Raw genomic sequence first — 24333 nt, forward strand, 5'->3', positions numbered from 1 at the left:
TCTTGCAAATTTTGTGATATTACCAACCAAACTAAAGCTGCTGTAGAATGTGTTTTGAACGTCAGTTTGTCCCTAAATCATTGTTGGAACAGTCCTCTTACAAGCCCACTTGACCGCATGGCCAAATTTAAGGCACTAATCTTCCCTCAAGGCATCACTCCACAAAGAAGGTTTTTGTGAAGACATGTATCACCAATAAGGGAATTGTACACAGCCTCTTAAAGTTCTTCAAAAGCTTCGGTTGGTTCTTTAGTCCAAGAAAATGCTTGTTTCTTCAAAAAATTTGTTAGGTGCTGCTATTTGACCATAATTCTTGACAAACGTGTGATAATATCCTGTCAATCCTAAGAAACCTTGGAGTTTCTTCAAGGTATTGGAGATTGGCCATTCCTTCATAGCTTTGATTTTGTTAGGATCCATCTTGACACCCTCATGTGATACAATATGACACAAATATTCCACTTCTTGAACCCCAAAGGCACACTTGGAATGTTTTGCATATAGTTGTTACTCTTCCAATAGTGTTAAGACCTTGTCAACATGTTGTACATGCTCTTGTTACTCTTCCAATAGCGTTATGCTCTTGTTACTCTTCCAATAGTGTTAAGACCCTGTCAACATGTTGTACATGCTCTTCCCAAGATTTGTTGTATATTAGTATGTCATCAAAAAATACTAACACAAGTTTTCTAAGGAAGAGTTTGAAAATAAAATTCATCAAGCTTTGAAATGTTGAAGATGCATTTGTAAGCCCAGATGGCATAACCAAAAACTCATAATGAACTTCATGTGTTCTAAAAGCTATTTTGGGAATGTCTTCTTGCCTCATTCTTATTTGATGATACCCAAAACAAAGATCCAACTTAGTAAAGAAAAGTGTTCTACCCAATTCATCTAATAATTCATCAACGATAGGAATAGGAAACTTATCTTTGATTGTCATTTGGTTGAGTTGACGCACTGTAATATCCCCAATTAATTAATTTTGTTAAGAAGAATTTCCATTTATGCAATTTTGGAAATTGGGAGATATTTTGGCATTAAAACTTAGGAAAGATGGGTTAAGAGAAACCCGCTTGACTTTTTGAGGAAAGAAGGCTCCCAAAAATTAGAAAAGGAAATAATTCAAAGTGAAAATGGAATGTGGGGGCCACTCTAAAGGTAATTCGTACCCCTTAGGAGAGTTCAAATTCATGGGAAGAGAGAGAGGAGGGAACTCGATTTGTGGGGCCCACATGGAGGAAGAAGGGGGCAGCAAGATAAATAGAGGTGGAGGGCCTCATTTTGGGGACTTTTTGCCAATCTGAACATCGAATTCCTTGTATGCTTGAGCTGTTGAGCCAAGTCTACATTGTGTTCTTCAGCACACGAGATTTCCAGGCTTGAATCTCAACTCCATCTTCAGTGGACTCCGAGTACCACTCTAGGGGAGAACATCTTCATATTTCAGACCTGTTCCGGGAGGTAATTGCAGGTATGATTAGGAAAGATGGGTTAAGAGCTAAGTTGCATGAAACGGGGAAACGGGTACGAGTTTCCGAAACGGGAAGCGATACGAAACGTGACATCCCCAAATTTTGGAAACGGGGAAACGTGAATATATATATATTGAAAATATTTAAATATATATATATATATATAGATATATGTGTGCAATCATAAAGCATAAATGATACGTTATAATCTATTACACTTAATCATTAAGATTTAATTTACATCACATTTACTCATGAATGATCACATAATGAAAATAAAAATATCGGAATATCCAAAAGCAACCTTTATTATATATCCAAATCTCAAAATCAGCCTTTTATTTATATTAATATATGAGGCTGCAAGTACAATAAAGACTATAAGGCTGCAAGAGAGAGATCCAAATCAGGATTTTTTGCATCCACATCCCATTCTTTAGAAGGACCACTGTTGTATTGGGAGTCTCCTCCTACATAGTCGAACGACCTTAGTGCTCTTGATTAAATACACGTTTCATACCCTAGTGCCCTACATGATCTTGATTATTGGGAGTTTCCCCTGCATAGAGGGCTTGGTTCTCTTGATTAAATACAAGTTCCATACCCTAGTACATGATAAAATCCAATGAAAACATTGCAATCCCTCCAATCCTGAAATCCTGAAAAAAAAGATAAGTCTGCTGGATTTTGAGTGAGATCTAAAATTCTACTTTCTCCATATGAAATCCAATGAGGGGGAAACCACTCTCAAACATCCTGAGTCATTTCATGGTAATGTTGAAAATTTAAGTAAAAGGATGAAAATGGATACTAAAGGAGAATATCACTTTTATAACTTTAGACACGCATCTAGAAGCAACAAGAAGTCACTAACATACCCTAAAAGTAAATTAAAAAAAATTAAAAAAAACACAAGTTAATGAGGAAACGTGGGTCGTATGGCCCTGAAACGCGTTTTCTGCCGTACTGGCCACGTTTCCATTTCGGGAAATGTGGCAGTACGGCCAAAAACACGTTTCACGGCCGTACCAAACGCGTTTCCGCGTTTCGTACCCGTTTTAGTACGGAAACGAACCTCTATACCACGTTTCCTGCAACATAGGTTAAGAGAAACCCACTTGACTTTTTGAGGAAAGAAGGCTCCCAAACATTAGAAAAGGAAATAAATCAAAGTGAAAATGGAATGTGGGGGCCACTCTAAAGGGAATTCGTACCCCTTAGGAGAGTTCGAATTCATGGGAAGAGAGAGGAGGGAACTCGACTTGTGGGACCCACATGGAGGAAGACGGGGGCAGCAAGATAAATAGAGGTGGAGGGCCTCATTTTGGGGACTTTTTGCCAATCTGAACATCGAATTCCTTGTATGCTTGAGATGTTGAGCCAAGTCTATATTGTGTTCTTCAGCACACGAGATTTCCAGGCAGGAATCTCAACTCCATCTTCAGTGGACTCCGAGTACCACTCTAGGGGAGAACATCTTCATATTTCAGATCTGTTCTGGGAGGTAATTGCAGGTACAATCAGTCACCATTTGGAGCAGACTAGGCGCCGTACAAGTATACGCATTTCTTGGGAGAGCCAGATTTTAAGCAGGCTGATTCTGGGATTTTGAGGGCTGATTCCCTTGAGGAATTGCTGAAGATTTCCGGTGATTTGCAGAGTTGTTGGGAGGCTGTCCTCCAGGGCCAATTTTTTCTATTTTGGGGCCTGCGCAAAGGTTGATTTCCAGGGCCTACGCAGCCTTTCAGGAGTGGAGCTTGTGTGGGAGGGAGGAACAAGAGTTGAGGGCTGGTAATTGCCGCGAGTTATAAGATAAATTGGTGCATTTCAGCTAGTGGAGAGCCAACTAGACCCTATTTTGTGGGAAATTTGGAGCAGTGGAGTTTGGCCAAAAGGTTTCTGGGCCAAACACAGGTTCTACTCCAGCCAGAAGCAGTAGAATTACTAGGTTAGTGTAGGGGTTGGAGGACAAGCATTCTATATCATTTAGGGTAGTACTATTTCTCACCTGGGACTTGTCTAGCTTGCTTTAGCAAGCCCAGGTGCACTTCTTCCAACTCATTGTACCCATTCCATGAAATTTAATAAAATGGCTCAGCTTATTTGGCGTAAATTGTTGGTGTGCTGATATCTCTGTTATGTTCTTTATTTTGGGTTGCATGTTGGGAATTCTATGGCTATTATCACTTGATATTTCAATTTGGAATATTACAGTGGTATCAGAGCATGATCTTGGTTAGCTGTGGGATAGCCAACAAAATCATGGAAGATTTGGGCATGTATGCACAATGAAGAGTGAAACCATATACAAACCCATGGCTCAAGGAAGATTCAGTATGCAAAAATTCTAGGGTGGGATCTGCTGGAACTATGAGAGGTTGGCCCGGTTGAGGAAGGTGATGAACCAGATCCATCCTCATCCTTACAGCAAAGACACTAGAAGTGCACAGCTCGTGGTGGTGCAGCGATCTACACCATGTGGGGAAAGTTGACAAAATTAGGGCACTAGATCTCCTCAAAAGGAGGAGACAGGCCAAGAACAATTAGAGGGTGAGACCAGGATGCAATTTTGCTAGTGGAGACCTGGATTTAAATATTAGGAGGTTGAGCATGAAGCTGAGGGCACGCAGGGTTGTGAGGAGCACATAGATATACCTATCGTGACGCAGGAGTTACCCTTGTTGGACATTCCTTCAATAGCTCTGGCTGACACCTTAGTGGAGAGAGTAGAGCATACACTCAGAGGGCGATCTGTTGAGGTGGTGCCACCCATGGATGAGATTCCCACAGTTGATGAGGTACCTAGTGCTATGACCAAGTTTCTAGACGATGGGCGCCCACAACAGATTGGTGAGGTGCCTAGAGACATATATGTCGTTGACGAGGTGCCAAAAGAGACACAGGGGTCCAAAGCTATGACCAAGTTTATAGATGATAGTCGCCCACAGCAGTTTCATCGGTTCTAGGCCAACCTTCTAGCATTGAGAAAGAAGACCACAACAGTACGGGAGGCCATTCTGCAGTAGAACGAGAAGCTAGAGGGCATGAGAGCGGTTTGTGCCAAGTCAGCGGCCAAACTGACTCGCGTTGGGGAACGATTGGATTCCTTAATGGTACAGCTAGGGTGTACATTGGAGCATCAAAGCAACCCGCTTCAGACATACATAGTTGAGGTTGATAGCACTAGTAGTTTGCCTTCGCACATTGGAGAGGGAGAGGAAAAGTCACCTCGACAGATTTTGTGTGTTGACCAAGATGGTGAGATGAGGCGATATGAGTTGCGCAGGGTGCAGCATTCGCAACATGGAGGGCTTGTTCAACAGTTCGTACATTCGATCCCTCTATTGGGGTTGGATAGCGAGAGATTCTGAGTTGGTACCCGGTGGAGTGGGCTATGGAGCTGGTAATGGACCAGGGTGAATCTTAGCAAGAGCTTCCAGGCATTGGGGATACCAAAATCCTAGACTAGCATTGGGATCCAGGTGGGACTAGCTATCATTTCCCAGATATGTCAGTTGATTAAGACATTGATGAGTTGACCTAACAGTTGAGCACATGCATTCGCTAGGGGAGTTTCGGTTAGCACCAGTGGCCAACCAGTTTATGGGCAGACTCCTTGGGTTGTCTTGGTATGATGGTTGTACATGGGATCACAGAATGATCAGCATACTCTGGCAAGAGTTTGTCAGAGAAGGTGGCATTGGCAGGGCACCAGACAGTGCCTTACATGGAGCCAAGGGTTCTCCCTAGTTATGTGGGGCACAGTGGTCACAGAAGAGTAGCACAATGGTGGCATCGCCACTAGTTCAAAGGGGGATTCGCCTCTCGTGTCTCTTAAGGAGGATTTGGAGGTGAGGCCCATGCATCAAAAGGTATGGTGATGCGATAGTGGAGGTGGCGATACCGGTAGGGTGCGGGCTGACGCTTACTGACTTAGCTTTAGATCATGGCATCCAGTGGCGTGTAAGAGCAAACAGTGTTGAGTAGTGGTTTGCAAGAGAGCATGAAGATGCATGGCGGTGTGTCACGGTGCATGGATTTACACCATGGAGTAGGGGTAGAGACTCACACCACATTGGGTTTGTTAGTGGAGTGATGAATGAATTGGTGCATATGGGACACTCGACCGTACAAGGTGATACAGCAGCAGGCAGGGTAATCCAGTGGTGTATAGGGACTGGTCACAGCGTACAGTGGCATGCCGAGGAGTACGGGGATACTTAGTGGTATGCAGTGGCATATGATGTGGCACAATGGGCTCTTGGAGTGTTTCCTCCAAGGAAACTTATGGACAGGGACATTAGGTGTACCATTGGGTGTAGCTCACCTAGGATCGATGAGGGCATTGTTGAGCATCTGGGGATACCATGTTTAGCAAAGACAGGTCTTCAATTGGGTTATCAGCAGATCCGAGGCGGAGAGAGGGATGTCCATAGGATTACTCTTCAGTACCCCTGCAAACTCTTGATCATAACCTTGGGGACCTACCCACCCATCACCCTCCAGTGTTTCTTACATTCGCAGAGCATTTGGCTACTGCCCCTTCATGCTCTCCATTCAGGCAACAGGACATGGGAGGCTCACCCTAGGCAGTTGGATGAGACACTGCATATCATGGGGAGGGAGGAGACTCTAGTTGAGACATTTGGTACATGCACGAGCTAACAGATACAGGCTTATGGATGGCATGGTTTATTGCCAAGGTAGCATAGTGGGCTCACACTTGGGGAGGTGATTGTGAGGGAGTTGCATGATAACACTTTCAACGAGACAGTCTGAGGCGTTACATGAGCATGAGGGGCAATGGAGGGTAGACTTTGTCTACAGGAGGGTGTCCAGACTCCGAGCAGTGTTTGAGTGTATCACGAGGAATTGGGATCGCAGATTTCACTGTGTGGTCTGGCAGGAGCAAGGCAGATAGGCATGCATGGGACAAGTTCTTGATACTTGGGATCCACCTATGTGATACGTACAGGGGTCAGATATGAGGGTCGGATGGGCTCTAGCGGGTAGTAGTGCTATGCAGAGGCAACCCATGAGGTGTGGGAGTTGTGAGCTCCCACTATGGTTGGGGGATCCAGCAATCCGATTGGCGAGTGGATCACTCCACTTCTCGATGGGTAGGGTTACGATGGAGAGTGATCCAATTCTTTCCCAGGCTAACACATGGGGAATCACTGAGACCTTCATCATATGGCGAGGCAAGTTGCTACTCAAGATCGAGGCTAGCCATGGAGTGGTGGACTCGAGCATTGTTGAGTTGCCCTTGCAAGTTGGGCATAGCGCTGATCATGATAGATATAGTGGCCAAGTGTCATCGGAGAGGAGGATCCGGTGCAGGCATGTTGAGCAATTGGTCATGACCGGGGTGTCATGATGTCAACATGATAGGTTCATTATGCGTCAGGCAGGAGATTTCGGCATAACAGGGCCTAACAGCTCAACTACCCATAGAGGCGAGTTGGTTTCTACAAGGGAAGGTCATCCAGATCTTCCATTGGGTTTTAGTGATTCGTTGATGGTGTGGAGGACTTCACCGGTGTGGCAGGGTGATCAGCAGGAGGAGATCAAGGGGACTTCATGCAGATGAGGATTCAATCCCACTGGGATTGGATTGCATCTTCAGGAGTCCACTCATGAAGTGCACGAGAGGGACTATTCAGTAGAGCAGTTTCACGAGGGGATAATCAGAATTTTATACTACCATGATGCTCTAGTCAGTGGCGGTATGCAGAGGGCGTCTAGTGCCCATGCCGGGCTGGATAGTGAGTGGAGCAAGGGATGCCTCATGCTAATCAGGATGGCTTAAGATCCTGATATCGAGGGATTTCCCAATGGCAGGACAGTGCAGAGATCAGGGATGACTCAGTGGCACATTTGAGACCCTGGTATTGTTTGCAGTGACTGTTTGGGTAAACCGATCAAGAGGGTGCTTGTTCAGGCATTGCTTGAGGACAAGCAATTTCTGGTGGGAAGGACTATAAAATCCCCAATTAATTAATGTTGTTAAGAAGAATTTCCATTCATGCAATTTTGGAAATTGGGAGATATTTTGGCATTAAAACTTAGAAAAGGTGGGTTAGGAGAAACCCACTTGACTTTTTGAGGAAATAAATCAAAGTGCGAGTGGAATGTGGGGGACACTCCAAAGGGAATTCTTACCCCTTAGGAGAGTTTGAATTCGTGGGAAGAGAGAGAGGAGGGAACTCGACTTGTGGGGCCTGTTGTCGCACAAAATGTCTAGGCACCGTGACAACGCTCAAAGTAAGGGTTGTCACTCTAATCCTTACTCACTCTGTTTAGACTCTCTCCTAGACAAGTCAAGGGGGATAATCCCTAGGGTGAATGAATGAGGGTAGCCTGTGGAACACAAACTCTAGGAGACTTAAAGATGAACGACTTGATGAATGTAAACAAGTCCTAATTAACTGAAATGGATAAATCTTAATAAAAACAAGACACAACCACAAGATAGAAATAATTATAGACCAATGCCTTTGCATTCAATTAATTTCCCTGGCATGGTCAGCTGTTAATCTTGCTTGATTAAGTTCCATATCTTTAATAAGTTGAGCTTGATTAACTTCTGCATTCTTGATTACTTGAGCCTGATTTAACTGTATGTCTTTAACCATTTGAATTAGCTCCTTGAAATTATTTTCAACTTCTATAGTTTCTTTTACTTTAGCTTTCGCTTTGATCTTTTCTTTATCTCCATATCTATCTTCAAAGGCATCAACGATTGATTGTAGAGAATCAAAAGTGTTATCAGGGAACTTAATAAACCAATCTAAAGCATCTCCAGATAAGGTAAGAACGAAAATCTTCATCTTCACATCTTCATATTTAGAATATGGGAGACACTTGCTTATACAGAGGCTGACATTCTGAAGGTGAGTTTCGGTAGTAAAAGCATTGTTACCTTGAAAAGGAGGAAATTCATCGATGGCTTCACCCAAAACATAAGAATAACTATGCGGAGCTCCCTGAATATTAGTAAAATCACAAGGAGCAAACAAGTCAAAATCCATGATGACTTGTTTAACGGGAAAAAGATGGGCCAAATGGATATCAGAGAGAGAGATCCCTACTCAAGAAAATCAAAACATCTACAAGAAGCGAGCTTCTAGTAGAAATTCTTGTAAGAAATGGAAGAAGCAAAGTCGCCACTTGAGCATGAATCTCTCACAAAGTTTCCAAAGGCGAAACCGAAAAGTTAGTGGATGGAGGCAGATGATATTCAAGGAGGGCTCCTTGTCTGGGATTAAATGAATGAATACGTGGAGTCGCCACCCAAACAGAAAACCAACTAGAATGTCCAGGTGCAGAAAGTGAAGATGAAAGGATTAGATGAGAGAGATGACGAGAGTTAGGATAGTGAGAAATGAAGAGACGAAATGACGCCATAAAAATGAGATGAAAATGCCGTAAAGCCAAAGTCCAATAAATTGGTCCTTGGTGGAAATGCCAAGAAGTGTTGACTTTCCCGGCTCAAATGAGAGATGAGAAATGAGAAGAATGATGAGAAAATGTCGTTGAAATGCCGAGAATAAAATATCCCCGGTAACGGCGCCAAAAAATGTTGTGCCGCATGACGGGCTAATGGATGGCGGAAAAGATTAGATGATTAGAAAAATGTCATGAGGACCAAGGACAGAAAAACTCTATGCCCGACAACAACGCCAAAAAATGTGGCGTTGATGGGATAAGAAATGATGAATGATTGAAAAGATAAAGATGATTAAGACGAATGTCGCAAAGCCAAGGTCCAATAAATTGGTGCCCGGCAACAGTGCCAAAAATTAATTTTATGCAAAGCAAGTTATTAGCCCTAGAGGAAAAGATGACGATCATGGAATTCAATCATTCAAATCAAGTGACTACCATGAAAGCAAGTTATCAAGAAAAAATAAGTTCGATTCAGAACAGATTGTCAACTATGGATCAATAAATGACCATCATGAGATTTGATTATAAAAATTAGTTAGCTACCATGCAAGCAAATCATAAGAAAGAGATAAACTATATGAAAAACTGCTTCATGGGCATGAACGCAAAGAATGTAAAAGTATAAAGGACATGGAAGTTGGTCAGATATGTCTTCAGAATAGGTTATTGACCATGGAGGAAAACCATGCCAAGGAAGTCGGTGCTATGAAAGTTGAACACTCTAACCAGATGGATGCAATAACAATGGAAAAGATACAGGTACAAAAATTTCAGCATCGGTCAAAGGATGAAAGAAACAAAGAAACATCAACAGATCATAAGCCTCCCTGTCTACTGCAACAAGCTCCATCTTATTATGAGGAGGTCGTGTTCCATTGAAAAGTGGCTAATTGAAGGTGACCCGAATAAAATGGAAATTGATAAGAATCAGGTTGATGCTTACATGGTTGATCCACCAATCATAATAAATCAAGTTCATAAAGAAGCGCAGGTCACAGAAGTCTTGAACATTCCAAATTTTCCATATGAGTGTTTTTCGGATCAAGAAGGAAGTTGTGCGCCGACCACATCATCATCAACATCACAACCTACCACAAACAAAAAGTGCAAGAGAAAGAAAATGAGAAAGTCGTTTGATCCATATGATGGTCGCAAGCAGCTTGATTTTTTGATAGGAAAAAGTCCTACGTGTGCAAGATTAGACATAGCACATCTGAGAAACAACCAACAGATTTTCCTGAAAGCAAGAAAATGGTGCACTATATTGAACGCATCTGATGCCATGGGGCATCTTTGTATTGTATTTCTAACCTTGTACCTTGTTATTTCATTATTTCATTTTATAGTTAGATTTGTGTTTTTCATGTTATTAGGATAGTTAATAAATGAAGAGCTTATATCTCTCCTGTGTGTAATGTTATATGATGATTTTTGGATGGACGCTACTTATGTTATATTGTGTGTTGCGTGGATGCAGATTCTGTATTCTCACATTCCTCCGGTGCAATAATGTGTCCCCAAGTGGAGCAAGATGTTTACCACTACGTGTCAACAACCCATAGCAATACACCCCCTTTTTTTTGCAAAAAGGGATAGCACTTGATCGATGTGTCTGTGCCGTCCAGCTATCATCATCAACTTGACTTCCAGAATGTTATGTAAACCCTTTCTGCATGTGTATAATGTAAATAATTTTAGCAGATCAGTGTCATGTATGTAACGACCTAGGTAAACCTACTTTTCTAGTGACGATCTCCATTCGAGGAGGTTTTTTGTCTCACTGATCTATTCTCGGATGGTCGGTAGAGTTTTCCTCCAGTCTTACCCCAAAGCTGGAATGGATTTTGTCGCTAGGATCTTAGGTAAATCCTACTTTTCTAGATCGAGTCTATGTAAAAGTAATTTGGGAATAATCCTAACTATTTGGTTAGGTTATTTTATTAAAATTGCTTGGTCTACTGAATTATATTTGTGTCGCAAAAATGGGTATTCTGTGAAGGTCTATTACAAATGGGTTTCCCCCCTTATGATGTAAAACTATGAAAATCATGATGTAAATAGTCTTGAGGGTTGGAAAAATAATTTATCCCCTCATAAGTTAATTAATTAAATTTTCTGGCCAAAAATTAATTAAAATCCTAAGCCATAAATTTAATTAATTCTAGGTCCTAGGTAAATTTAAATTCTTCAAAGGCAAAATTCGTCAGTCTTTAAAAATTAACTTTTAAAAGGTTCCGGGACTAAGGTAAATTAATTATTTTGCTAAATTTTAAACCTTTGATCCCTAAGGTTTAAGACAAAGTCAATTTTTTTGGGAAATTAACTCAAAATTTTTATTTTTGAGTTAATTAAAATGCATTTAATTAAAAATTTCAAATTTCCCCAAATATTTAAATATTTCTACAGATGAGATTAAAAGAAATTTTAATCTTCATCAACGGTCGAAATTGCTTTGACGATGATCACCCGAACTAGCCATTGGAGGATTTATCTTTAAATAGGAGGTCATTTGTCAGTCGAATCATCCAACGTTTGAGTCATGTGCTTAGCAAGAAGCTCTTGTGTAATCTTTTTCTGGATAATAAAGAAGGACTTTGGGGTTAAGTTTTGTTGGTGTTACTCTTCATGGAAATACTGTAAGATGTGTTGTTTTCATGCATAATTTTTTCTAAAGCCATTGATGATAGCTTCTAAAGAGTTATTTGAATACAGGTATCTTGCTCAGTTGCTGGGGTTTGAATAATAATCTAAATTTTGAACATAATAGCAAGTATCTCTATTTGTTTGAGTTTTATTATTATTTTCTCGCTCTATTTTTAATGGCTAGATCGAGTTTTGCAGGGAAATCTTGATTTTAGATCCTCGGGCGTTAAGGGAAGTTTTCAGTTGAACCAACCAACTCCCGATCCGTATTTTCTGAAGAACCTAGCAAAATTAATATCGTACTTATCATAAGATTTTTTTTTTATGCATGAGGGTTTCGAGTTAGCACCTTTAAAATTTAAAAATCTTTTAATTTATGTGCAGCAAAATGATACATCTAACTTATTAGAGCCTGCAATTTGTAAATTTTGTAATTATTTTTCTAACATGGGTTTTTTATAGGTTTTAGTTTTTATCATTGTATATATCATTTAGGTGTTTTCTTATTGTCATGCAGCTACAAATATGAGGAAGAAATTTGTGTATTGTCTAAATCTAGGCCTTAGAGGGTAAGATCTGGATCTCTGGGGGTTTATCAACATAATTTTCCAGGGATATTATTCAAATTTTTGCAATCCAAGGGTTTGAAAATTTTAAATCTGGAAATTTTTGTAAGGGTTTCAAGGAAATCTGAAGCAAAAGTATTCAACATTTTAATCAGAATTTCTAGAAATGTTTTAAAGGGTTTTCTGGCTACCATTTATCTGTTGACCGAGTTTTCTGAATTGTTGCCTGGGGCTTTTTATTTTTTGTTTTTTGCTGCAGAAAATTTCGAATTTAAAACCCTTTATTCCCCCATCCTCTGCCATTCTCCATCCGCTGCACCTGCACAACAAAACAAACATTCGATCTTTTTTTCTCTTTGCTTCATTTGTATGCGTTAGGTTAGGTTTAGGTTTTACTTTTTTTTTTTGTTATTTATGCTATGTTAGTTTAGTTAGTTCCTTTGGTTTCATTTGATTTTTTTTTTTACTTTAGTTAACTTATTCATTCTTTATTTTAAATTTGATTTTTGTTGTTTGTGTTTGCTAGTTTAGGATTTGGGTTAGATTTATTTTATTTTGTCTTTTAGATTCGTTTTGATTTAAAATTTGATTTTTGATTTTTATTTTTGTCTTGTTTTGATTTCAAATTTTCTTTTTTTATTTTTACTTATGATGTTCTTATTTTGATTTTGATTCCCTTTCCTTTTTTTTTCTTTTTTTTTGCTCTAAAAAATTTAAAAATATTTTTAAAACATTAAAAATTTAAAAATTTAAAAATTTCATTTATGTGACTTTAAAATTCCTAAAAGAATTAAACCAAAAGATTTTTTGCGCTTTCACATTAAAAATTTTAATGCGACCTATGGCCCATCAAATTTTCAATTTTCAATTTATTAGCCTTTTTTATTTGTTTTACTGTTGTCACATTAAAAATTTAATTTCTTCATTTACCACATTAAATTAACTGCCTAAGGGATAATTAAAATTCAAATTTAAAGTTCCTTAGTGTCATTGGTGTTAAGTGTAAAATTTAAATTTTTGTGGTAGTGATTTCTCTATTGTCAAGTGCGATTAATGTTTTAAAAATCATACTGATTATAGGAGAAAGATAAAAAAATTAGATTTGGGTTATTAAAGAAAAAAATTTCAAATCTAGAATCGCTGCTTAGTACTTAAGCCTCATAATTCTTCATGGGATTCTATTGCTAAAAACTCTTGCATGATAAAAATTTTGGCGTTGACATTTAATTATTCATAATCGTCACTTTGCCACATTTATAAATTGCTCTGGATAACTTGTTTTTATTTAGTCTATGGTTAATTGAATATAAAAGCATTGGTCTAAAATCATTTCTATCTTGTGGTTGTGTCTTATTTGCTTTAATTGCTAGATCTATCAATCTCGTTTAACCAAGACTCATTTCTAAATTCATCAAGTTGTCCATCTTTAACTCTCCTAGAGCCAATGTTTCACAGGCTATTCTAATTCATTCACCTTAGGGACTACCCCCCTCAAGTTGTCTAGGAGAGAGTCTAAATGGAGTGAATAAGGATTAGAGTGACAACCCTTAATCTGAGCATTGTCACGGTGCCTAGACACTTTGTGCGACAACAGGGCCCACATGGAGGAAGAAGGGGGCAACAAGATAAATAGAGGTGGAGGGCCTCATTTTAGGAACTTTTTGCCAATCTGAACATCGAACTCCTTGTACGCTTGAGTTGTTGAGCCAAGCTACATTGTGTTGTTCAACATGAGATTTCCGGGCGGAAATCTCAACTCCATCTTCAGTGGATTACGAGTGTCACTCTAGGGGAGAACATACTCATATTTCAGACCTGTTCCAGGTACGATCAGTCACCATTTGGAGCATACTGGGCACAAAATAAGTATACACACTTCTTGGGAGAGCCAGACTTTGAGCAGGACTGATTTCAGGATTTTTAGCACTGATTCCCTTGAGGATTTGCTGAATATTTCCAGTGATTTGCAAATCTAGTGTGGAGGTTGTCCTCCAGGCCAAATTTTTCTATTCTGGGCAGAGGTTGACTGGCAAGGCCTGTGCAGCCTTTCAAGAGTGGAACTCGTGTGGAAGGAAGGAACAGGTGTTGAGGGCTGGTAATTGCTGGGAGTTATAAAGTTAAATGAGTGGAGGGTTTTCTTAGCATCTGAACCTCATCTGTAGAAAAATTTCTAGTGGTGCATTTTAGCTAGTGGAGAGCCAACTACGCCCTCTTTTGTGGGAAATTTGGAGCGGTGGAATTTGGCCGAAATTTTTATGGGTTTTTATGGGTTTGTTGAGGAGAGCCTACAGCCAATTTTGCAGAATTTTCTGAGCACTCTAGAGGAGTCAAACACAGGTTCTACTCCAGCCAAAAGCAGCAAAATTACTAGGCCAACACAGGGGTTGGAGGACAAACATTCTGTAGCATTTGGGGCAGTACTATTTCTCACCTGGGACTTGTCTAGCTTGTTTAATCAAGCCCATGTGCACTTGTTCCAACTCATTGTGCCCATTCCATGAAATTTAATTAAATGGCTCAGTTTATTTGGAGTAAATTGTTGGTGTGCTAATATCTCTGCTATGTTTTTTATTTTGGGTTGCATGTTGGGAGTTTTATGGTTGTTATCACTTGATATTTCAATTTGGAATATTACACGCATGAAACATCCTTTTTGATAACCATCACTACTGGTGAAGAGGAAGCACTTTGGCTAGGTTGAATGATGTTGACCTCTAACATTTCTTCAACCATATGCTCAATCTCACTTTTTTGTGCATGTGGATACTTATAAGGCCTAATGTTAGGTGGTACACTTCTAGGTTGCAAATAAATTGCATGGTCATGATCTCAGGCAGGTGGAAGACCCTTAGGAATCTCTCCAAATACTGTATAATGATTGTTGATAACTTTTTAGGAGATCCACCAAAACAGAGGATATAGGATATAGATGTTTGAACACATAATGAACTCAATTGTGCAGTTACACCTTGGTGTCCCCTTTTTAGCAATTTTGTATGTTATTAGAGCTCATCACTTTACTGTGTTTTGTTGAAGAAAGTAACTAGTGTCGGTCTTCATAATTGTATTTGAGTCATGATGTAATTTATTCATCAAAAGAAAGAAAAGAAAAATTATTATTAAGCATGGGTTTCATACTTTGTTTATTTGTTTCTAGGTCAAAAGCCTCCATTGAAGGCTTCTAGGGTTGAGTCATAAAATCTTTTTCCATGTCATAAAATTATAGACCCTTCTTGGGCTTTGTAAAATTGTAAAAGAGTCAAATTTTGTAAGACTAGCCTCCTCCACCAAGTCAGCCTGCTCTCCACATCAAGTTGGCCTCATAAAGGGAAACCATCACCTTGTAAAAGACTATTAATAGAAGTGCATTTGACCTATTGGAAGAAAATCATGAAGTAATCTGGATCTGAAGTTGTTGCAAGGAAAAAGGAGTGCGAGAAGCATATTTTGAAAGGACTTTTCATCATGAAGAAGATCAAGAAAGTAAATAAAAGGGCCGAGAATTTTTGTAATGGAACCATGAAATCGCAGGACCGAAATTTTTTTGTAATGGAACCACGAAGTTGCAGGGCCGAGAATACAGTGCGAGCTTCAGAAATCACAGGGTAGACCGAGATCTTTGTTGAGGAGCAAAATTGTATTGACTTGGACTAAAGTTTGACTTGAAAAGTTGACTTGGTGGAGAGGAGGAGGTCACTTGTCTTGGTCTTAGGTCCTGGTTGTCTCAATTTGATTTGAATCTATTAGTGGAAGAATTTGACTGGGTTTTCCCCTTCATAGGAGTTTTGCCATGGCTGAGTGCTTACATCTGGTGTCCATTTGTCTTTGATGATCTTCATAGTTCTGATAGCTGTTTGATGATCAAGAGATAATGATAACACGAAGAAGAATAATTTAATAAGAATGTCACAAGAAACTATCAAAGTTAAGAGAAATCAATCTATATAAGCCCTAACGAAGCTGCCCTAGATTTCTCAACATGGTATCAAAGCTTAGGACATTGGCATAAGGGAAGTTAGAAGGTCACGATTGTGCTAGAGGGCTTCAAGACTGGTAAATGGAAGCTAATTCCATTCATAACAGTGATTAAATTTAATCTAAGCGCCCTAAAAATCACATATAAATTGCCTAAATGCTCTAAGAAATTCATGGTATAAGTTTACTAGTCATTTGGTGAATTGGGCATTGTTTATTGGGCATAGATCTAACTGATTGGTTGGCTGAATATCTCTTCATAACCAGTGTGATCAGATCTGATAACTGCATCATAAAGGGCTAAAAAATCTAAACTTTAAGTTTGATAAACTTGTTTTGGCATTTGTCAATAGTTTGGCACATTTTGGCACACATCCTCACATTGGTGGCTCACTGTTTTCATACTTATCTTACTGCTGTCACAAGTGCTTCAAGGTCTGATATAACACTGAAAAGTACATTATAAGAAGGTTGATTAGCTTAAATTTTCATTTGGCAAGTCATTAGGTGTCTCATTGCTTACATTTGGCTCATTACTTGCTTGTCATTTGGGAGCAAAAGTGATTTTGTTTACTGCTGTCTTAAATCTATCTTAAGAGTGAGCTACAAATTACATAAGTGGTTTACATCGTTTCATGCTCTAATAAGTTCATTGTGGAGAAGATTTATGTTATTGTGCTAACTTGTTTGTTGTAAGTTGCCTAAGCTTCAAATTTTGCACTAAGATCACTCTCTAAAAGCACTTGACAACTAAATCTCATAATTTAATAATTGTGGGCATTGAAAACTTTGATTTGCAACTTTGGCATTATCTTGGTAAATATCTCTTGAAGCATCTAAGTGAATATTGGCATTAAGCACATCTGTTGATTTGGGGTAGCATCGGATGTGCTCTAGCCACGAAAATTGGTAGAGAAGCTAAGGCACATGAGATCTCAAATACCCAGAAAGGGTTTGGTCAGATTCTAAACAGTTTGGGAAATATTAAAATAATTAATATTTTTAATGGAGTCCCTAAGTCTGAACTTAGGAAAATAAAATATTAATGTGTATTAATATAAAACTGTATTAGAATGGTCCAAAAGTCATGGATCAAGCCAGATCTAATCTTAGTCATTGATTAGGGACTTAATCTCCACCGTTGATTTATCAACGAGAAAAGTATAAGAGGAGGCTTGAGGGTCACTTGGAGAACACACTGAGGGAGACCAGTGAATTCAATTTCTGGAGCGGGGTTCGCTGAGAAATTGAACCAATGGTCTGGGTAGCAGTCAAGAGGGCAGAAGTTGGAACTACCGGGAACAGTCGAAACTGTCGGGAACTGCCAGAACAGCCGGGAAAGTTGATGCAGAGAGCAGAAGTCGGAACTGCTGGGAAAGCCAGAACTGTCGAGAACTGCGAGAACAACCGGGAAAGATGACGCAGAGGCCAGAAGCCGAAAATGTCGGGAAAGACGGAACTGTCAGGAATTGCCGGAACAGCCGGGAAAGATGACGCAAAGGCCAGACGCCGAAACTGTCGGAACAGCCGGGAAAGTTGATGCAAAGGGCAAAAGCCAGAACTGTCGGGAACAACCGGAACAGCCGGGAACTGCCGGAACTGCCGGGAAAGCTGACGCAGAGGGCAGAAGAGGTGACGCAGAAATAGTCGGGGTTAGCCAGTCCTGTGTTGGATCAGCCGGAATTCTCCCGAGTGAAGTGAGGTAAAACTCACTCAGATTTTCCGCCAGTGTTTTCACTGTAAAGGATTGCTAGATGAGCATCCTAGATTTGTATCCAGATATTTCTCCTGCATAATAATAAAATCCTCCCTTGCTGCACCGGTTTTCCCACATTGGTTTTTCCAGGGACTGTTTTCCAAAATATCTGTGTCAATGTGTTGATTCTTGTGCATATGTTTGTTTCTGTATTATGGTGTGATATCTGCAGCAGTATTTATTTTAATGTTTACTGAAGTAATTTCATAAATAACTTATTGAGGAATAAGTAGGAAAAGTAAATCAGTTGCTGCAGTGATAGAATTTTCACATGGTATCAGAGCGAGTAATCAAAGACAGGAAGGGAAAATCAGTTATGGGTCGAGACCACGATGCAGAGGCATCCACGTTAGGGGACTCACAGATTTTCAGAAGATTGCACAAGAGAAAGAGACTTCGATTTCTCTATGTTGGCTTCCAGGATGGAAGAAGAAGTGGCTTGTATGACTAGTTTTGCATCATCAGAAGTGTGGTATATAGACAGTGGAGCTTCATGGCATATGACAGGAATCAGGGAATGTTTCTCAGAATATCTAAAAGAGAAGATGAACTTTCAGATCACCATGGGGAACAAGGCAAAGTGTACTCCAGTAGGGAAGGGTACCATAGTTTTTCAAACAAAATCAGGAGAACGGTTCCGTGCTACAAGTGTGCTACATGTACCAAGATTGGGGATGAACTTATTTTCCGTGTCGCAACTTCAAGGCAAGGGCTATGACGTCTACTTCATCAAGGAGAAGGTATACGTCAAACACCCGAAATGGAAAAAGAAAGTGCAGATCGGGATCAAAAGTAATAGGTTGTATAGATTACAACTAGAATCACCAATGGCACTAATAGGCAATCATGGAGACAACGACTTGAATGAACTATGGCACAAAAGAATGGGTCACTCGCACCATGGAGCTCTGAGAATTCTCAGGAGCACTGTAACAGGAGTTCTGGATCTGAGTACGGAACCAGTTTGATGTATGCAGAGGATGTGCTCTAGGAAAGTATGCCATGGCAGCATTTGCTAGGAGAAAACACAGGGCCAAGAGTGTACTAGGATTGATACACTCAGATATATGCGGACCTATGTCCGTCAAAGCTCTCAGTGGTGCCGAGTATTTCCTTACCTTCATTGATGACCACTCAAGGAAAACTTGGATTTATTTTCTAAAAACCAAGGACAAGGTTTTCTGTCGATTCAAGAAGTTCAAGGCTCTAGTGGAGAATCTGAGTGGGAAGAAAATAAAAGTTTTGTGCTCAGATAATGGTGGAGAGTATGTCGATAAGGAATTCACTGATTTTTGCGCTAATGATGGCATCAAAAGAGAGTGGACAACTCCATATAATCCGGAGCAGAATGGGGTAGCAGAAAGAAAGAACAGGACTATTGTAGAAGTAGTTATGGCCATGATGTATGATCGGGATATGCCAAAATTCCTGTGGGCAAAAGCATGCAACATAGCAATCTATGTTCAGAACAAGACTCCTCATTGGGCAGTGGGAAAGATTACTCCAGAGAAAGTCTTCACAGGGAAGACACCTGAAGTTAATCATTTCAGGATATTTGGGAGTCTAGCATATTGCCGCATACCCGAAGAAAAGAAGAAGAAGCTGGATCAGACTGCGGAAAAAGGATATTTGGTAAGATATAGCGAGAACGCTAAGGCATACAGAATCTATCTTCCAGGGAGCAGGAAGGTAGTAGTACGACGAGATGTAAAGTTCATGGAGGACAGGGCTTTCAGAAGATCTCGGAGATGCCTTCCGAGGAGCGATCGAAAGAGGAGCCGTTGGTTAAGCCTCTTCAACCAATAGAAGTAAATAATTCTTCCTCGGGACAGGAAGATTCTCAGGATGAGGAGGAGCGAACAGAAGCACCTGCTGGCAGAGGAAGAACTAGCAGGGAACTTCGTCAGGTTCTGCGAGATGCAAAGGACTTCATCAGTGCGCCAAGAAACAATAAGAGGGAGTGAAAACAACCAGATAGATATCAGGCATTAGTAGCTCAGGATGGAGAGCTTGCCAGTTTCAAGGAGGCAACTCAACATCAAGTTTGGCTAGATGTGATGGTAGAGGAATACAACTCCATAATGGTAAATGATGTCTGGGAGGTTGTGCCAAGACCTCAAGACAGATTAGTGGTAGGTTCAAGATGGATCTACAGATCAAATATGCTGCAGACGGCAGTGTTGAGAAATACAAAGCCAGGTTTGTGGCTAAGGGGTATGCTCAAAAGGAAGGGATTGACTATGAGGAGACCTTCGCCTTGGTAGCCAGGTATACATCTATTAAGACCGTGATATCTCTTGTAGCCCAGATGGGATGCAAGATCCATCAGATGGATGTCAAAACAGCATTTTTGAACGGGGTAATAGAAGAGGAGGTATACATTGAACAACCAGAGGGCTTTGAAACTCATGAGAAAAAATCTCATGTATGCAGATTGAAGAAAGCCTTGTATGGGCTGAAATAGGCACCGAGAGCATGGTATGGTCGAATAGATGGCTACTTGCAGAAGATGGGGTTTGTCAAGAGTGGTGCGGATCTGAATCTCTACTATCTGGTTATAGAGAATGAGCCACTAATCTTAGTATTGTATGTGGATGATCTCTTTCTGCCTAGATCATCTAGACTCATTGGGGACTGCAAGAAAAATCTAGCCACAGAATTCGATATGAAGGATTTGGACGAATGCACTACTTCCTAGGGTTGGAAGTTTGGCAGCAGAAGGGAGAAATCTTCCTTGGGAAAGGGAGGTATGCTACAGAAATCCTGAAAAGATTCGAGATGGAGGACTGTAGACCTATGGCTACGCCAACGATCACCAACTGGAAGAAGATTAATGCATCAGAAAACAAGGATGTCGATCCTATCCTATACAGGAAAATCATAGGGTCCCTGATGTATTTGGTCAATACCAAGCCAGACATTTGCTACTCTGTCAACACCCTCAGTCAGTTCATGGTGGAATCGAAGAGAGTGCATTGGGTAGCAACCAAACATGTTCTCAGGTATTTACAGGGAACAGTCGATTATGGACTCTTGTACACAAAGAGTAAGGATATCAGATTGAGTGGATTTACTGATGCAGATTGGGCAGGAAGTTCAGTGGATCGGAAAAGTACCTCTGGGTATTGTTTCAACATTGGATCAAGAATGACCTCCTGGTGCAGTAGGAAACAAAATTCCGTGGCTCTGAGCTCATCTGAGGCAGAATATATGGCAACAAGCACAACTTCGTGTGAGGCCATATGGCTTAGAAAACTGCTTGTGAACCTATTCAGAAGGAATATGGAGGCGACCAGGATCATGTGTGATAATCAGAGTTGCATCGAGCTCTCTGAGAATCCAGTGTTTCATGATAGGTCTAAGCATATTGATATCCGGTGTCACTTCGTCAGGGACTGTGTCCAACGAGGAGTTGTACAATTGAGCTACACTCCTACAGGAGAATAGGTGGCGGATATCCTCACCAAGGCCATTGGAAGCACAAAATTTTCCTACTTCAGGGAAAAGATGGGGATGGTAAAGAACCTGTTTCAGTAGCAGAAATGGGAGTGATAACTGCAAGGATGCAAAGGGAGTTGCAGTGCAGATGCAGTGTTGGGAGGAAAGGACCAGCAGCAACACGGATGCAGAGGTAGTTGTTGTACAGAAGCAGCAATGGCAGTAGCAGAGCCATGGGCAGCAGTACAGGATTCAGCAGTGCAGAGGATGTTGGGCAGAGAGGCTTAGCATCAACACAGGGACCAATGCCGGATGATCAGGTTGATACTCAATGAGGAGTATTACTAGAGCACAGTCCTCGCTAAGAGGGAGTGTTGATTTGGGGCAGCATCGGATGTGCTCTAGCCACGAAAATTGGTGGACAGGCTAAGGCACATGAGATCTCCAATACCCAGAAAGGGTTTGGGCATATTCTAAACAATTTGGGAGATATTAAAATAATTAATATTTTTAATGGAGTCCCTAAGTCTAAACTTAGGGAAAATAAAATATTAATGTGTATTAATATAAAATTGTGTTAGAATGGTCCAAAAGTCATGGATCAAGCCAGATCTAATCTTAGCCGTTGATTAGGGACTTAATCTCGGCCATTGATTTGTTAACAAGAAAAGTATAAGAAGAGGCTTGAGGGTCAATTAGAGAACACACTGAGGGAGACCAATCAGTTCAATTTATGGAGCGGGGTTAGCTGAGAAATTGAATTAGTGGTCTGATGAGCAGTCAAGAGGGCAGAAGCCGGAACTGCCGGGAACAGCCGGGACAGCCGGGAAAGCTGACGCAGAGGGCAGAAGCCAGAACTGCCGGGAACAGCCGGAATAGTTGGGAAAGCTAACGCAGAGGGCAGAAGCCAGAACTGTCGGGAACTGCCAAAAGAGCTGGGAAAGTTGACACAGAGGGCAGAAGCTGGCACTGTCGGGAACAACCGGAACTGCCAGGAACTGTCCGGAAAGCTGACGCAGAGGGCAGAAGAGGTGACGTAGAAATAGCTGGGGTTAGCCAGTCTTGCACCGAATTGGCTGGAATTCTGCCGGGTGAAGTGAGGTAAAACTCACTCAGATTTTCCGCCAATATTTTCTCTGTAAAGGATTGCTAGATGAGCATCCTAGATTTGTATTCAAATATTTCTCCTGCATAATAATAAAATCCTCCCTTGCTGCACCAGTTTTCCCACATTGGGTTTTTCCGGGGACTATTGTCCAAAATATCTGTGTCAATGTGTTGATTCTTGTGCATATGTTTGTTTCTGTATTACGGTGTGATATCTGCAGCAGTATTTATTTTAATGTTTACTAAAGTAATTTCATAAATAACTTATTGAGGAATAAGTAGGAAAAGTATATCAGTTGCTATAATGATAGAATTTTCACAAACATCTTGTTGAATGGTTTCTATTGCTTTAGCATCTTGTCACTTTGGGATCTAATTGTTAATTGTGTTTTGGTTGCTTAAGCAATATAGCCTTGAGAAATTTCATTAATTGGCATTGTCTAAATATCTTGGAAGATATCTAATCGTTTCGAGTATCTTGAGTAATTGCCATATCTTGGGAAGTTTCAAATTTGTCAGCATCTTGTGTTGTTCTAATTGTCGCTTTCTTATTGCAAGTAGATATCTATTGTGATCTCTCTATTTTGGTGAATCATTGAACATTGTTGTATCTTGTTGACGCCTAAAAATTTGGCACATACTCTTGAGGATAAAGATTGTCTCTTAATTGACAAGTACTTCTTGTCATAATTGAAGATTAAATCATAACTAAGGTACTTAATCAATAAGCAATCTTAACTTAAGAATTCACTCATACAAGCATTCTAAGTCTAGTTGCATTAATAACATACCTCCAAGCATAAGCTTGGTTGATAGACATCTAGGGCCACCCTTGCTCAATTCAGCTTGAGGAATTCAACACCTTTCTAGTGGTTAACACGGTGACCTTGCAGTCGTCAGAGTCACAGTCTCTGCAGCATCAAAGGCATCAGGGGGTTGGAACACAAGGGGAGGTATCCTTAATCAAGCATTTGCTTGCTTGCCGTTGGCTTCCATCCCACAACCTACTCTAAAGACTGGTTCCAAAACAGTTAAGAGAAAGGTCTTACCTACAATAGGCATATAACTAAAAGTATCCAAGATTCCTGCATCACACCTAGGTCTTAGGAATTTCATTAACATATAAGTTAGTGAGGCATTCAAGCAATGATTGTCCATTCGGTCATTTGGCATATAATTGAAAATAAGCAAGAAGTTGACTCCATAAGGCACTGGTCTCACATTCGAATCAAATCTAATTCTGAAGTCTTGCTAAAATTAACCAAGTAGCTAGGCCACTCAATCGTGTCTTTTGGACTCGTTGGTTGCCAACTTGTCCTTCATCTTCACATTTCCATAGGGACTACCCCCCATAGCCTCCTGTTGGGAGATAACTAAAAAGGAGTGGGCAAGGATCAATGTGACAACCCCCGTCCTGAGTCGTTGTCGCAGTGCCTGTATAATCTGAGCAACAACACACCCAACAATAGAAAGATTGAAATCAATCACTAATTCCACCACCATAGGTACAATGCACAAGACAACCAAAAGCTTAGAATCACACTAGCTATCATATCCATGATCAATCTCACTAAAAAGGTACAGATATACAACCAATACTATCCTTAACGGAGATCACTAAAGGCTCCCCCCATCTGCAACAATCACTAAAGTTAAGCAAGGATGCCATCAAACTCAACCAAAACAACCAACTAATAACCATCAATCTATCATAGAATGAATCAGCCCATCCTACGCTCCAAAAAAGTTAGCAAATAATCAAATGATGAAGCATGCCTATCACAAGCATCAATCCACTCCAAAAACTAGCATTTAGTGGAACAAATCAACCATCTATCAAAAGTCCTCTTGGGCATCACACCTGCTGAATATAGATCACATACTGGCCATCAATGAAGTAGATCCTCCACCTATCACAAGTGAA

The 24333-nt window shown here is 40.4% G+C and overlaps 1 protein-coding gene across 1 annotated transcript in view; it reads right to left on the bottom strand.

Moving 5' to 3' along the window:
• LOC149180765 (proline-rich family protein) overlaps nucleotides 1-24333 on the bottom strand; it is a 77022-nt gene that overhangs the window by 3417 nt on the left and 49272 nt on the right. The window lies entirely within an intron of this gene.

The sequence above is a fragment of the Pinus tabuliformis genome, chromosome 3_2 (assembly GCF_031772625.1).
Source record: "Pinus tabuliformis cultivar Carrire ecotype Pingquan chromosome 3_2, CPIR1, whole genome shotgun sequence".
In the NCBI taxonomy this organism is placed as follows: Eukaryota; Viridiplantae; Streptophyta; class Pinopsida; order Pinales; family Pinaceae; genus Pinus; species Pinus tabuliformis.